Raw genomic sequence first — 10,404 nt, 5'->3', positions numbered from 1 at the left:
GTCATGTGATTATAGTTTTATAGAAATCTAAATAATATTGGAAATTTTCTTGAGTTGTATCTGTATTTGAGTATCTAATTTAAAAGGGAAATTCTAAAAATTTGAAAAGAACGATAAACAGAGGTTTGAAAATTCTATGAGGTTAGGAAATAGAGATTTCAGGATTTCTATCTGCAATATTTGTCGAGGGAGATATTTATCCTAATAAATATATATATAAAGTCTCTACTGGCTATTATGTTTGTTAATTTTAAAGGATTTCTAATACGTTTTAATATGTTTTTATTTAATTTGTTTATTTTATTATTTATTACTTGAATATTATAAAACTGTACTATTTTTACAACTACTTAAATATATCAATTTGTTCCCTATATAAAAGTTGTTAATTTAAATTTTTAAACGATATAAAGTAATAATAAAAGTTAATCTAAGGTGAAAATTGTAGTAAAGTAGCAAAGTAGTAATATGTTGAAATATTATCTACTATAATAATCCTCAAAAAACCTCAATCAAATTTAGCCAATAGTGTTCTTTTAAAAAAAATTTGTCCAATAAAAATGATTATAGGGTAATCGGTCCAATAGTACATGTAACAACCTTAACATTCATTCAATTTTATAACACATTTTACTATCTTCACCTCATAAGGTTTTTGTTATAGTTTATATAGTTAACCTACAGGAAACGTTAGGGGTAAAACAAATTTGTTATCAAAACTATTTTTAAAGTATACTTTGATAAAAATTTTGAATATTTTAATTTTTTTAAAACTTAAATTTGTCCAAAGTGTTGTTATTAATTTTGTGAAAATTTTAAGGATTTTATAAAACATTTTGGATGCAGCTTAAAATAAAATTTTAGTTAAATATTATTCAATTAATTTTTTGGATTTAAAGAAATGCTATTTGGAGAATATAATAATATTTCTTTAATAATAAAAATAAAATTTGGTATCTATTCTATCTCCAGTTTTGGAATAATAATAAAAATGATTATTTTAGAAAGGAACTATTAAATATACACATGAATTTCATATAAAACCTACACTTATCATAAAAAATTATTTAAATGCTTTTAAGATCTTCATAAATACTCTTTTAAACAAAGACCTCCTATCATAGAAAATCAAATATGAGGTCAACCTGATTGTGTCACAAAAACTCTGTGGTGGTATCCATTAGCTATTTAGAAGATTATTGGCAAGGGTCTTAATTTATTAGGTATACATAGCAATTAAGATTGATTGTTAAGGGAGAAGTTAAAAGAGTATTTTATGAAGTACTTAAAAGCATTTAAATAATTTTTATGATAACTGTAGGTTTTATATGAAATTCATGTGTTTTATATTTAATAGTTCCTTTTTAAAATAATCATTTTTATTATTATTCCAAAACTGGAGATAGAATAGATACCAAATTTTATTTTTATAATTTTATGAAATATTATTCTATTCTCCAAATAACTTTTCTTTAAATCCAAAAAATTTATTGAATAATAATTAACTAAAATTTTATTTTAAGCAGCGTCCAAAATGTTTTAAAAAAATCCTTAATTTTCACAAATTAATAACAACATTTTGAACACATTTAAGTTTTAAAAAAATTAAAATATTCAAAATTTTTTGATATGATTCAATTATTAGTTATTTATTAAAAGATATGTAAATATTTAATTGTATTTATTATTATATATTACCTTTCAGTTATTAAACTTTATATGAACTTATTATTTGATAATGGTATATTTAAATTTTATTTATATACCTAATAAATAAATATATATTGTAAAATAATTGTATCAATATTTAATAAACAGTTGGAAAACTAATAATATCTTTTATTTTGAAAGATAATTTTTCCATAAAATATATATAAATTATTATATTTGAGTTATATAATAAAATTATAATAGAAATGATAATATCTTTTAAGAGTAGGAATAGGAATATTTTTATTAATAGCTATAGGGTTTTCATTTTCTTTGTTGGCATTATTTTGATCTAGCTATTATTGAATAATAAATAACAAATAATAGTAACATAATGTACAGAATCATTAGACATAGGGATAGTAATTTCATTTAGGTATGATGCAGTTAATTTTATATACATATATAAAATAATACTGTTCCGAGATGTCAATTTTTAGATTCCTAAAATAAAAAACTATTTTATATTTTTGCCTTTTAATATTTTACATTTGTCTGTCAATTTTAAAATTGATTCAAAATATTTAGTAATAGCATCAATATTTTCTTTTAACCATATATATTGTTTGACATATAGTAGATCCTTATTTTCCAGCACCTTTTAATGTTACGATCTGAGTTATTGTAATATATTTATCATATGGTTTAAGAGAAAATTGACAGATATTCCAAGAGAAATTGCAGAGATAATTAGCTAATATTTTGAAGAATAAAATAAAGAATTAAATAATTTTGTAAAAATTGTCCACTTACTAATACTTCAATTACCATTAAATAATTCAATCTATTATAATATAGTGTTGTATATTTTCTCATAACTTCATAATTGTAGAATGTATGTTATTCATAACTTATTATAACATTTTTGATGAAATGTATAATTTTGTTTTACTTATATATAATTTGACTATGATTGTAGTTAACCTCCTATTATTTGATAACTTAAAATATCTTTAATTTTTTCTGTAATTTAATATCAATTTCTTAAATTTAATTTTATAATTTGTAACTAAATAATAAATCATTTGGAAAGGTGGTGGTTAAAATAATTAGGATGAACATATTTTCAGTATGGTACTTTAATTTGTATTCATGAATTTCATATAGGTAAATCAGATATTTCCCCTTCATTTGATGATAATTTTGAAAAATTTTTCCAATTAATATATACATAAATTAGACAGATTCAATTCTTATAAACCTCTTATATTTTTCAGGATCCAAGGAAAAAATTAATTATTCTGAGTTTTCCTGGGCTTGGGAAATATTTTTCACAATTAATTTGGACTTGGACGTAGCTTGCTAAACATTTTTCAAATTTTTAATTTTAAATATGGGCTAGAAATTTGCCTGAAAATTTCTTTTGAAGACATGACCAAGCCTAATCAAAAACCATGGCCCATGCAACTTTCATATTCTTATTGTATTTTTAAATGCATTGTGACTTTTTATATATTTTATTTCAGTTCTAAACTACCAAAATTATTATGATCTTTGGCAGGTTTGAGAAAATTTTCCCAAGTGAATGGACATGGCTTGGGAATTTTTTTAATATTAGGCGTGAAATATTTAACACAGAATATTTATATGACCCTCAGGTAAAAGCTAATTTAAATATTATTTTTATTCAAAAAAATAGTATTCACTCTTAGTCTAAATGGGTTGGCCTTGGTCTGAAGTAGTAGGGGTAAGCTGGAGATTTATCTATCTCCAGGTTTTGGAAAAATTTTAAAATTTACTATGGGTTGGCCAGGCTTGAGAAAAATTTTTATAAAATTATTATGAGTTGGACTGGGCTTGGAAAATTTTTATAAATTATATTGGGCTGGGCTTGAACGTTTGAAAATTTTTTTATTATTAACTATGCGTTAGACATTGGCCAAAAACAAGTTATTTTGCAGGCCAGGGCTCGGCCTGATCAAAAAACCAAGGCCCATGAAAATCTGATTTTTATTGTATTTTTAAATTCATTATGATCATTTAAATGTTTTATTTCAGTTCTCAACTACCAAAATTATTATGATCTTTTGTTCAGTTTGGATGAATTTTCAAAATTATTATGGCTTTGTACTTTACCTGGGAATTTTTTTTAATATTAAATATTATGTATCAATGATCAGTAAATTTAACATATTGGTATTATCAAGTAAAAGCTTTAAATTTATTCTTACTCAAACCATAGTATTTAGTTTAATAGATTGAACCTGGCCTGAAGGGGGGAGGGGGTAAAAAGAATAAAAATGGATATAATTTTCAAATAACAGGTAACATCTAGCATAAATATCAGAAGAAAATTCTCATTCCCTGTCATTTTTGACGGACTATCTACTAGTATTTATATATTATGTGTTATATTCGTCAATTAAGTATGATCATATATATATTTATTATTAATATAATAATGTGTAGAGTAACCTAACAGATATCAACAGCATAAATCATTATGTGATTTCTGATAAATATTGTAGATGAAGCCCGTATCAGTAACGTCGCAGGGGGGGGGGCGCAGGGGCTAGAGCCCCCTGAAAAATTTGAATAGCCTCCTGAAGCAAAATTTTTTTTTTAATGACTCCTTAATATCCCCTTGTAAAAATAATTTTTTTTAATTGCTCCCTGAACAATTTCTTTTATAGTTCTATTGAGAAATATATAGTAATTTTAATATTTAAAAATTAATAAGACTATCTAAATTTTTATTTAATGAATACTATTTTAATTATTAGATTAGATTAATATATATTTGACGCTGTGCCGTATCTTAATGACCTTCCTAACGAATTGAACTGTCCTTTTCAGGAATTAATTTATTTTACTTTTATTCTTCTTTAAATAAACTGACACCGAAAATTTAATTAGTCTATTTATTTTTTTCTTAAACAAAAATTATGTTTTTTAACATTATTATAAAAATTAAAATTATAATTTAAAAAAAATTAAAAATTATTCAAAAATTTAAATATATATAAATTACAAATTATATTTTCCAACAAAAAAAATATATCCTCTACTCACCATGAGTCTTCTCTTTTTTGAAACAAATTATTCCGCGTATGTTATAATATTAATCCGCGCAAATAAAAATATACAATAATTTCACGAAAAAAAAATAAACAACAAAAATAATATTATAATACCTACATCCTTCCCCACTCCAAAGTTCCTTATTAGAGAGGGCGTAAGGGTCTGTTAGTCTCCAAATAACTCGTGTAACTCCCCCGTGCTCACCCCGACCTCCAGAAATTCCTCCTCCATTATTGCCTGCCTTTCGGGTGCTTCCCACACCACCGGTTTTGCCTCTGCTGTGACGTGGAGGGCAATTTGAAGGTCCCCGATCTCCTCGGCACAGGCCGTGGCGGCGGCATCGGCCTTGATGGCATCATCGGCCGGGGCGGGTTTACTCTCAATACATCTGGCCCTCCTTGCGGTGCCATTGTTCGGGGCTGTGGCCTTCCCAACTCTCCATACATTTCCCTCCTTCTTGACAGATTTCCCCGTGGGCAGTCCTTCCGCATATGTCCTTCCACTCCGCATCGAAAACAGGGTCCTTTGTTTACCTCCACCTCGTCTGTGTCATTAGTCGGGATTCTGCACTCCCGGCCCGAGAAGTTCCTGGATCCTGATCTTTGGACATCATTCTCCACTTACTCCCCAAAGACTCCATATCGTTACTAAATATAGTCGTCCGAAGCTTATGCGACCCTAAGTCTATGTAAATGACACGACAATCACATATAAATTTTATTACCCCTACTACCCTATACCATATTTAACTTTAAAAAAAACATTAATTAAACCTTACCTCAATTTCATTTCCTCAATTCCAGGAAATTACGGGAAAAAAATATAACAGACTTCTTAACCCTTTACCAAAAAAAAAATATTACCTCAAATTTCATTTCTTTAATTCCAAAAACTACGGAGAAAAAAAAATAATAGACTTCTTAACCCTTTACTAAAAAAATATAAAATCTAAAATAATTCATACTTACCGATTATCTATAGGCATTTTATTTGAATCTCTCAAGAATAACTTCAATATATCAGTGAATACTATTTATAATCTTAATTCAAAACCAAACTGATTTTTAATTCAACACAAAACTTAATGAATTTTACTTCAAAACAAACTTTTTCTATTCCCTTCATCAACCCCATCCTTTACAAATAAATCAATTTCTCGTTCTATTTATTAAACCTTCTTAATATTACTAACATTCTCTTAACCTTACTCTTGCTCCCTTTCGTTAAACATAAATCACATTTAAAAACAAATTTTCTTTACCAGAACAACTTTAACACAAATTTATATTTTCAAAATAAAAACTGATCCAATTTATATTTTCCCTTTAAACAAACACAAAAATGCAATCTGATCCCGTTTTTATTCTCATTCTAAATTTTACAACCCAAATTGAAAAGTAAATCTTCCATTTATACATTAATTAAGATTACTTTAAACCATTTTATATATCTTATTATTATTATTTTTTTACATACTTACCAAAATTGACCAAAACTACAAAAATAACCTATATACCCCTTAAACTTACCTATTACTACTATAAATATTTTCTCATTACTAATTTAAAAAAAAACTATATTGTCAAACGAAAAAAAAACTATAAATCCCTAACGGTTTACTCACCTTCCCATCTACATTTACAACCCCAAATTATTTCAACATACATGTTTGGATATATACTTTATTTATTTTAAAAAAAAATTTTTGTTTTATTTAGTTCTTAATTTCATAATGTTTCTACAAACATGAAGTCTGCAATAAAATATAAATAATATTCACTTAATAAAATAAAATAGATAATTTTTACTATAAGAATACACTAGTTTGGCAAATTAAGAATCGAGTTCGCTAATTAAGCTAAGACTCTCGAGATAAGATATACTCTTAAACATCATATTCTTCCTACAAGATTACAATATAATTTAAGTAGGAATATATTCATATGCAGTTAAATAATTATGAGGAAAATGTTACCAATTTTTCCTTACAATTTGATTATAATATACAATTTATTTATTATATAAAAAAAATGTTGCCAATTTATTTCTCTACCATTTGATTTAATATAATATTATACAATAAAAAATAATATACTATAATTTTATAAAAAAAATTGTTACCAAATTTTTTCCTTCGGGAGCCAAGTCCGCTGATTTCTCAATGACCTTGAAAAAAAACATAAAAATTATTCACTGCCCCTTTTAACTCCGTCCTCTATTTCTGGACCGTAACCGCACTCCCTACTACATATTGACAAATTTTCCTCAACCGGCCCCCAACTCATATTGAGCTATTCTTCTCGACCCATATTGACAAATTTTTCTCAACCGGCACAACTCATATAGAGCCATTTTTCTCAACCGGCCCGCAAACCCCTCAAGCCATTTTTTCCCAAAACACATTATACAAAAAAATTTTTTTTTTTACCTCATATTTGTACCTACTTGACATAAAAATATACCGCTACTGCCCTGTTTCCATTCCCCTTCTTAACTGATCAGCATGTCTGACCACCACTTTTCCCTCCGAGAACTTTATACGGTACAACATTCTACCCATCTTTCCGACCACCACTCCTGATTCTCATTTTTTTTTCACTTTCATACAATCTGGCCCATACGGTATGACCTACCTCAAACTTCCTCCCACTTTACTGTTCCGTTTTCTCACCTTCCTTCTCATTCCGAGGTCTCAACGCTTCCAATCCGATCCACGTTCGTCGCCCTAAAAACTTTTCTGATGGCGATAATTCCGCCCCCTTCCGGCTATTGTTATAATATGCCACCGAAATCCATATCTCACCATCTCCAAATTTGGCCTTCCTCAACCAACTTTTCACGATTCCCACTCTTCTCTCCGCCTGCCCATTTAAGCTCGGATGATAAGGTGGCGCTAGCCAGCGTCTACATGAGCGGGAGGGGTAGGAACAGTTTGCATCCTATTTTTTTTGAGGAGGTAGGGGGTAAGCTGCTTTAATGGGGGTAGGATAAATTATTGGGGGGGGGGTTATCTATTAAATTTTGAGATGAAATAGGACAAAATTTATTGCTGTAAAAATTAATACTTTTATTATAGTATTATTATAATACAATTCATCGACAATCTATATATTGCAAACAATCCTACACATTGTTTTCCAAATAAACTAACCTTTTAAATGTAATTTAAATGGTTTAGATATTTCAGCAAGGTCATAATGCCATAATAATTAATTAATTGTAAATAATTGAGGTTTTATTTGAATTTATTATCTAAAAAATAAATTTTTTCACAAAATATCGATAGTTGGTAGTAGAGATAGATTAATTTAAGTTATCCTTTATAAATTCTTTGAAAAGAGTATCAATAAATAAATAGGTGAAAATAATGATAAAGAGACACCGCCGCCGAAGTTGGCGGGAATTTTTTAGGGGGATAGGCAAAGGTTTTTGAAGGCGGTTTGCATCCAGTGAAAATTATGTCATGTAGACGCTGGTGACACCGCCGCCGAAGGCGGGACTAATTTTTTAAGGGGGGTAGGTAAAGGTTTTTGAAGGGGGTTTGCATCCAGTGGAAATCCTGTCATGATGACGCTGGCGCTAGCACATGTTTCGCCCCACTTTCCACACAAAATTTTCCAAACCCTTTACTGCTAAATGTCAGACCTCCATCGGACACGATGACTTTTGCCACCCCGAACTTCGCCCACAAAATTTTCAATTTTTTTACCACAATTTTCGTCATTAATCCACCTACAACCTCAAACTCTACCCACTTGGAGTATGCATCTACTACCAGGAAATATTCTTTCCTATCAAACTCAAAGAAATCTATGTGAATTCTTTCCCAAGGCCCCGACGCTTTCGGCCATGTACTTTTCTTATCCCTCGATGTCATACTGGCCCATGTATTACAAACTAGACATTGTTTAGCTAGCTTTTCTATTTCCTCATTCATTCCCGCCCACCACACATATTCACGACCTCACTGTTTTATCCTTTCAACTCCCTGATGCCCTGCATGCAACATTGCCATCACAGCCTCTCTTAGCTTTCTGGGAACAATCGCTCTATTTCCTCGTACTAAACAATCATCCAAAACAGTCAATTTTTGCCACATTCTTGTATCTTTTATCTCCCTCCCGCCATGGCTTACGCCCCATTAGACACTCCTTTACCCGACACAGATCCCGGTCTTTCATTGTTGCTGCCCGAATTTCCTCCCAGTTCACCGGACTCTTTAAAATTCTTGACATCGCCCTCACCATAGCCATCTCCATTTTTTTCTCCGCATTGTCCCACTTTTGTCTTCAACCTCCTCTCTGGCCCCACATCTTGACATTTTGTCTGGCAATTAGTTTTTCGTGCTCTTCAATATTTCAACGTTAAATTGAAACTTCCTACCAACAACAGCCAACTCTGCAACCGTGGAAACATCATCAAATTTTTGTTATCCTTCTTGAACAAATATATCAAAGGTATGTGATCCGTATAAACAACAAACCTCCGCCCAATCAAATATTCTCGGCACTTGGTCAGCCCAAAAACCACTGCCAAAGCCTCCTGTTCGATTACGGAATATCTCGTTTCCGCATCCCGGAATACTCTGGAGAAAATAATACGGGCCTCTCTATTCCATCAATCTCATGTAATAACGCCCCTCCTACTCCTTTACTGGACGCATCCACCGCCAGAATCACCTCCAACTCATTGTTGAAAATACCAAAATGGGCTCCTCTCCAATTCTCTTCTTCAAACCTTCAAACGCAGCATCCTGCTCATCTCCCCACTCAAATCTTACTCCTGTCTTCAGCAATTTATACAACGGCGCTGCTATTTCTGCAAAATCCTTGACAAATCGATGGTAATAATTTACCATTCCCACAAAAGATTGTACCTCCGCCTTGCATTTCGGCCTTATCATACTTCCAATTCCAATCATATTTTTATCTAGTGATCTAACCTCTACTCCATTAATCCGATGCCCCAAATATACAACCTCCACTACTCCTAAGACACTTTTCTCCCTACTCGCCCGTAATCCCTTTTCCCGGATCCTCTGAAATACTTCTCCCAATCTTCTATTGTGCTGCTCTGGCGTAACCCCCGTTATTAATACATCATCCATATATTAAAAAACACCCTCTAATCCCTGAAAAACTGCCGACATCATCCGTTGAAATATAGGCGCCGATACACTCAATCCAAACGGCAACCTGTTATAGTCAACAACCTCTACCTCTCCTTTTCACCCGTAATTGCAAATACGCGTTCGAAAAATATCTGCTCCCCTTCAAACTGGCCATTATCTCATCTATCCTGGGTAACGGATACTTCACCTCCACCACACATAGATTCAACGTTACCCGTAAATCCGCACACAACCTCAACTTCCCATTGGCCTTCTTTTCGGGTACCAAAGGCGTCGCCCATTCGCTGTACTCCACCGGACTCACGATGCCCTCCTTTACCCATCGATCCAACTCTTTCTACTTCATGCCTCCATTAAAAGGTACTCTACGCACAGCACAATATTGGTACGCATCCCTCCTTCATCCGTATATACACTTCATAGTCCCACAAACAACCCAAATCTTCATCAAAAATTTCCTCATTGAGCTAATTTTTCTACTCCTTTTTTCTACAATTTCCAACTCTCCCATTGAATCCTCTGGTCTATTTATTTCTCTTCCT

Source organism: Gordionus sp. m RMFG-2023, chromosome 2 (assembly GCF_954871325.1).
Source record: "Gordionus sp. m RMFG-2023 chromosome 2, tfGorSpeb1-WG-v2, whole genome shotgun sequence".
Classification (NCBI taxonomy): domain Eukaryota; kingdom Metazoa; phylum Nematomorpha; class Gordioida; order Chordodea; family Parachordodidae; genus Gordionus; species Gordionus sp. m RMFG-2023.
The sequence above is the reverse complement of the archived record's forward strand: the minus strand, read 5'-3'. Positions refer to the sequence as shown.